This window comes from Amia ocellicauda, chromosome 18 (assembly GCF_036373705.1).
Source record: "Amia ocellicauda isolate fAmiCal2 chromosome 18, fAmiCal2.hap1, whole genome shotgun sequence".
Classification (NCBI taxonomy): Eukaryota; Metazoa; Chordata; class Actinopteri; order Amiiformes; family Amiidae; genus Amia; species Amia ocellicauda.
In genome coordinates, this window is record NC_089867.1 from 23,398,823 (window position 1) to 23,406,338 (window position 7,516).

The window sequence follows — 7,516 nt, forward strand, 5'->3', positions numbered from 1 at the left end:
GAGAAGCGTTGTGTTGTTCTCACCATCTCCCAATCTGAATTTGGTTAAGGGGGCTTTTCAAAACCTTTGGGTTAAGAGCGTTTTTCAGTACCTCATTCCCTCAATTCTGCCTGCTCTGAGCAATTTAAATGTATCGCATCACTGAGGTTAAAAAGCAGAACTCTCTAACCCCGAGTAACTGACGTGCGATACAGATAGATAGACAGATAGGTTTAGGTTTTATAATAACCTGTATATTAATTAATCGATTTCAATAATTGTTAACCATATAAACAACACTGTGCACATCCCACATTAATCCAGATCCTCTTCATTTACCAAGACAGTAGAAACAACAAGTTTATTTTTAAAAGATAAACAAAATGGAGACAAGGCTTGTTTCTTCTGCAAATCCACGAAAAAAATGAACTGAAAATGAACAACACCTTTCACAAACCGCCTTTTCTTTTGTGCTGGGGAGGTGGGGGGCACTTTATCTATATCTGGCGTTTCTTAAAACCAAGCTTCTGAAATGAATAAAGATCAGTCTCCTGGGAATACTACAGGGTGTCGGGATGAGCGAGTGCTTACAGCTGGGAATTCACAGTCCAGGCGATCCGTCTGAGCTCGGGGAGGGTGGGATTGTACTGCTGTGCCATGAGAGAGGAATTTCAATTACCCTGGAGGATTGTGCCAAGCGACCAAACACAAAACAATCAGAGTGGACTGGCATGGCCCTTCAGTTTAGAAGTCCGTAGTGAAAAGCCTTTCAGACACATAAGCAGACTTTTCTTAAAGAAAGACTCGTACAAACAGTCAAAACAAAGCTCCACCCATCCTTTCAGGATTCGGGGTCCGTATTTTCAATATGACCTTGAACCACACGTGAACAGTAAAACATTTAATGAAAATTAAAGACTTGTGTCAAGTTCGTTTGTGTGTAACTCAAGGTGTGGAAAGTTTTATTTTATGAAGGTAATTTAGTTTAGAGGGAAAGGGCGAGTGAGCTAGTTGCTGGACTATGGTCTCAGACTGAAAGGGGCCCTAAAATGAGCAGAGAGAGGAGTCGGAGGTCCAATTTAGTGTATAGTCTTTATGTACTTCCTGCGATGTTGTTTCTGGACAAGGACACAGACTTTCTGATCTTATATGCAGTACTCCCCTGGATGGTAGGCAACCATTAGGTCCGGGCCTTGAGCCATGATTGTCCAGAGATTTATTTTCTCTGTCATCCTGTAGGAGTTTGTGTTTATCTCTCCTCCATGCCTAATGGTTTATTTTAATATTTAGTATTAATAACACAAGCTTGAGAAGATTTCAACATATAAAATGCTCTGTGCGAAGGACACTTTATTATATTTGCTTTTCTTACCAGACAAAGAGTGATTGATCGATAAATGTATTGTTAATATCCATAAATGCTGTTCATTTGAAGTAAACAGCCTTCTCTTAGGCCTTTTAGATAATATCAAGGGTGCCTTAATGATTTAGTTTAACAAATCGATGTGTCGTGGAAAAACAGAGGAAGATAAGAATAAAAGAAAGATGGATGATGTTCAAAAATATATATATAACATGAAATAATGGATAGACAATTACTAAAACAGTGCTTTGTTCAACCTAATTTGAGTCATTGTTAGATCTGTCTTATTTTTCCAGTGTTGAGTCGAGTGTTAAAAGCAGTGACGATGCTGATGGTTAGCCCGCACCACAAGATAGCATGGTAAGCGAGGCCAAACCCATTTTACATCATGCACGGGCAAACATTATGTTTATGATTCAAGGACTAGACAAACAAAAATCCCGGCTCTACCTACAGCACATCTCTAAGACATGGACATCGTTCTCTGTTGTCCTGGAGTTCAGCAGGTTTACTGGAGAAAAACAAACTTACACAGCTGTTGAAACTTTGCAGACATCTAGCAAACCGTATCTTCAAATCAAGTTCAATGCATTCACTGAAAATGTATTTGTGTAGATTTGTTACACTGCAGAGGAATAAAACATTTTATTCACTAGATCGGTGGTTCTCAAAGTGTGATCCTCCATGTGGTCCCAGTTGGATGGAGGATGAGGTCTGTGTAGTATGATTTTATGTTCCCATCATATGAATCATTTCCTTTACTGGAATTTAGAGATAAACAAATGTGTGGACATGTCCGCATGCGATCCGTGGGCCAGAAAGTTTGAGACACACTGCACTAAATGAAGCACAGGCAATAACCTGACTCTCTGATACTGAAAACGTTTTAAAAACAGATACTCACCCAGTTATTTGGTCGGCCTCACAGACTATATAGTTGCTTCCAGGGTACAATAATGTGGGAGCTCTTGGGATCACATTAGTCCAGCGACAATATCTCAACGCTGATGACTAAGGACATTTCAAATATCACAAACAGAACCAGTAAGCCGATGTCTGCGGCAAGCATCTTGTTTATAATAGGTGTCTTTCATCTTTTAAATATATTGTGTCTACTTGTTTGCAGAACTGTAAGTATGTGCTGCCGATAGTCTTGTTTAAACACAATGTTATCTTGGGCACTATCAGCAGAACTATTTGAGTTAGTGTAGGGAAATTAATTCAGTAGATTTCCAGTTTGTTTTAATTATTAATAGATTTTGATTTGGCTCAGAAAACTTTAAAAAATCAAATATTGTTGTCTTTTATCAATTATTTATTTACTTTTATATGTACTTTTTGCTGTTTGATACAAGTAAGGTGTGACTCTGAAAAGATATCATTGATACATACACTCACCTAAAGGATTATTAGGAACACCTGTTCAATTTCTCATTAATGCAATTATCTAACCAACCAATCACATGGCAGTTGCTTCAATGCATTTAGGGGTGTGGTCCTGGTCAAGACAATCTCCTGAACTCCAAACTGAATGTCTGAATGGGAAAGAAAGGTGATTTAAGCAATTTTGAGCGTGGCATGGTTGTTGGTGCCAGACGGGCCGGTCTGAGTATTTCACAATCTGCTCAGTTACTGGGATTTTCACGCACAACCATTTCTAGGGTTTACAAAGAATGGTGTGAAAAGGGAAAAACATCCAGTATGCGGCAGTCCTGTGGGCGAAAATGCCTTGTTGATGCTAGAGGTCAGAGGGGAATGGGCCGACTGATTCAAGCCGATAGAAGAGCAACTTTGACTGAAATAACCACTCGTTACAACCGAGGTATGCAGCAAAGCATTTGTGAAGCGGATTGGCTGCAACAGCAGAAGACCCCACCGGGTACCACTCATCTCCACTACAAATAGGAAAAAGAGGCTACAATTTGCACAAGCTCACCAAAATTGGACAGTTGAAGACTGGAAAAATGTTGCCTGGTCTGATGAGTCTTGATTTCTGTTGAGACATTGGTAGATGGTAGAGTCAGAATTTGGCGTAAACAGAATGAGAACATGGATCCATCATGCCTTGTTACCACTGTGCAGGCTGGTGGTGGTGGTGTAATGGTGTGGGGGATGTTTTCTTGGCACACTTTAGGCCCCTTAGTGCCAATTGGGCATCGTTTAAATGCCACGGCCTACCTGAGCATTGTTTCTGACCATGTCCGTCCCTTTATGACCACCATGTACCCATCCTCTGATGGCTACTTCCAGCAGGATAATGCACCATGTCACAAAGGTCGAATCATTTCAAATTGGTTTCTTGAACATGACAATGAGTTCACTGTACTAAACTGGCCCCCACAGTCACCAGATCTCAACCCAATAGAGCATCTTTGGGATGTGGTGGAACGGGAGCTTCGTGCCCTGGATGTGCATCCCACAAATCTCCATCAACTGCAAGATGCTATCCTATCAATATGGGCCAACATTTCTAAAGAATGCTTTCAGCACCTTGTTGAATCAATGCCACGTAGAATTAAGGCAGTTCTGAAGGCGAAAGGGGGTCAAACACAGTATTAGTATGGTGTTCCTAATAATCCTTTAGGTGAGTGTATGTATGTGTTTAATGATGTATTCAAATACATGGATCAAACAATAACTTTCAAGTGATGGACTGTACACACTAGTAAATATATATTACCTAAAAAACACACCCACACACGTGTATAATGTCATACAGCTGGAGAGATTTTCAAAAGAACCATTTTCATGAAGGTATGTTCGACAACAGAATGAAAAAGTAGACACTGACAATCGCAAAAGCCACATAACACTTTCTGTCTTACGGTCCTAAAACAAGAGCTGTGAAAATAAAGCCTCACATTAAACCACAGAGCTCAATCTTAGACAGAGGGTTGGCTTGCAACCCATGCATAAATCCTGATTTATTTTTTCTTAAAACCCATGTCCTGGCAGCAGAAATAGGAAAATCAAAAAAATGTGAAACTTGTCAAAAAGATGGGCTAAGGAACACATTAACAAGGCTGATTTTGCTGCAGTAAGCCAAGGTCATTTGGGCACACCATAACGGTCAGTGGGCTGAAAGACAAAGGATAATTGCCGATTTTAAGTGGTCTGGTTAATGACTGATCTCACTTGATTTATTAAACTGCTAGCTCGACCCTTTTCTGAGACAGCCATACGGTTCAATTTTCAGAGTCAATGATCCTGCGCTCTTCTTTCAAGTCGCTGTCTGATGGGTCCCTTTTCCGTGCCCTTGAGGGAGGAAAAACAAATTGTATCACCATGTTCACTTTAATATTAAGTGCAAGATGCTTCTACAATGTCTTTGCATGTCAGAGCACCTGAGTAGAGATCTTAATAGAATTAACATAATTGTTCATTCAGTTAAAATCCATGTTCTTCTTATAGTAAAATACACTTTTTGTAACATGACAGAGCTAAAGGGACTTATTAAAAAGCTATAGTGATTCCCCATGATTTTTTAAACAATTAAATTACTAAGTCACATATGAAGTGTATTCCCTACAAATGTAAAAATACCTTTTTTTAATTACAGACTTCAGTTTTGTAACTACAGCCCAAGTGGGCAATGCAATGGATTTATAGCCTTGTAATTAAGGATGGGTTTCAATGCAGCCATTAAGAGGCCATTTCCAACCGTGTTTTTGTCTCTCTTTCAAAGCCACAAAAATTAAAAAGGAGATTAATTACAACGCAGAGCTGCATGCCTCGTCAATGATTAGCATTTATTGGGAGTGCCATTTATATTCAAGCAATCACACACACAATATAAGAGCCATCACAACAAGATTTCCTTTTGTCTACAGTCAAAGCACATCGAAAAAGGTGTCTTGTTCAGATTCAAAATGAACCACACTGCAGAGTTTTGAATCTATCAGATTTTACTCATAAACCATACATGTTAAGCTACAAGCACCGCTGTGAAAGACCAAGCCGTTCTCAGTGTGACGTAAAGGTAAATAGTGCTAGACTGTAAACAACTGACAACAGAAGTGCAAAACATGAGATTAAGTAGCAAATCATTATTGATAATAACAACACATTTATATTCCTGAGGCTAAAGCAGACATTAGTACAAAACTCAATGCAAGGTATTCTATTTACTTTTATATTTATACATTAACGGGAAGTAACACAAAAAACCTCCAACTGCAATGTGTAAAGTCAACATAAAACTACTTGCTTTTCATTTCAAATACATCTCCTGTTCCTGGCGCTAGTTCTAACATGTAAATATCCAGTTATCTGGAAAAACGCATACATTCAATATAGCATATATGAACACATTAGGCTGTATGTGATGTATATAAATGCTGATTTATCAAGGGGTACTGACTGACTATAAAAATAAAACATGATAGAACATTAAATTCCCCCATTTCAATCTGAATCCCCCAGGCTAAAACATAATTTGCCCCAAAAATCCCCCAATCTGACAACACTGTGTCAATAAAATACTGTCCTTGACATGAAACCTCCCAGTAAAGGCATTGATTGTAACTGTATGTCATGTCTGTGTTACAGTACTTACAGTTACAGTTATAAAGGCTGGTCCTGCCATGGATAGTTCTTGCAGGAAAAGCAGGAACATGTGATGCTACAAAAAGACGCACAAATATACTAATAGTGGAAGGATAGGGCCTTGGTTTGCAGTGTTTCATACCTGGGTTTATGCCCTCCTGTTTCGCCAGAAGTGTGAACATATGAATATTATGAGTCAGCTCTTTCACAACAACTAAAGTCATAATCTCCAGATTTTACCACAATAAGCATAATCAAAATATAAATGCTGATATTTTTGTTACTGGTATTATTGTATCTTACACATTCTCACTATTAAAAAAGCAATTATTTACAACAATCACCTCTAAATGTATGTAGTATTACACCACATGTAGTGATTTTCTATTGACTGAAGTGGTATTGATGTGTGTAATGTATTATTATTATTATTATTGTGGGTGTTGAAATATATAAATGTGTGTACAGCTGTGCATGTATGTGTGTGTCTATATGTAATATTGTGCTTGCGAAGATGGAGGCAACGTGGTGTCCTTAACAACACCGTGCTGTTTTTAACACACTTGCTCTAAGAGTTTGGTGAGCAACAAATCCTTGACGCCTATACAATCTATTCAATATTCAGGACCAGCTACCCAGCTCTTCAAATCTGTCTGCCACTCACTGTAGAGCTAATCATGTTGTGAAGCACCGTGATGGAGGTTGTTTGCGCTTCTGTTTTGGAGAGATCAGGGGGAGACCTGGCTAAAGGGATCCTCGTAGGACTGCTTTGATAAGGGAGCATTAGCATCTTCTGCCGCATCAGCGTTTCCTTTATACCGCGGCCCCGAAACTGTCCTCCGCCTCACCTCGCCTCGCTTTGATCTAAGAGACTGAGCCCCATTCTCTCCCCCAGTCTTTGTTCAGGCTGCAGCGGTCGCCAAATCTCAGATTGCCAAAGCAAATGCCTCTGAACACATTTTCCTTTTGATGATCTTAACCTCTTTTCACAGCAGAGAGAACATTGCCATTCCTGATGACAGCAGTCTGTGTTAGACGAGCCATCTTAGATAGGCTTTTGAAAGGCTGCTTTGAGTTGTGACCTAAAAGCTTTAAGGAGTAACATTCGATCCTTATTGTATTGGTTTCGTTATTCTTTCAAATGAATTCCAGAAATATATCTTGCAAATGTCTTTCCATATTTTAGTTTGACAAATGAAGAAGAAATTGTGCTTAAGGGGTCTTTTCTCCAAATAAATATCAGTCTGTGAATGTTGTATCCATTGTAATAATGCTCTGAAAGCCCGGAAAGACATTAGGTACATTCCGCTTTCTTTTCATAAAGTAAATATGTGGATTTTGAACATGTAAAAATGTGAATAGTAATCTGATGAAATGCTGGTATTTGTACGCTTGAGAAATTGGCAGTTTTGGCGGTTATGCTGCTTAAAGTTCGTTCTGGTAGGGTAGCACACTTTCTCTCTGGTGTTGAGTAACTTGGTTCAGGCAGAGTTATTGGTTTGTGAACATTAACAATGGCGTAAGATCTTAAAACATTTATTTGAAAAATCTGATCAGAGAACAACTTATTGTTAATGAGTAATAGATTTCAGGTGAGATCAAAAACAGAAGCAATTGCAGCCCTTAAAA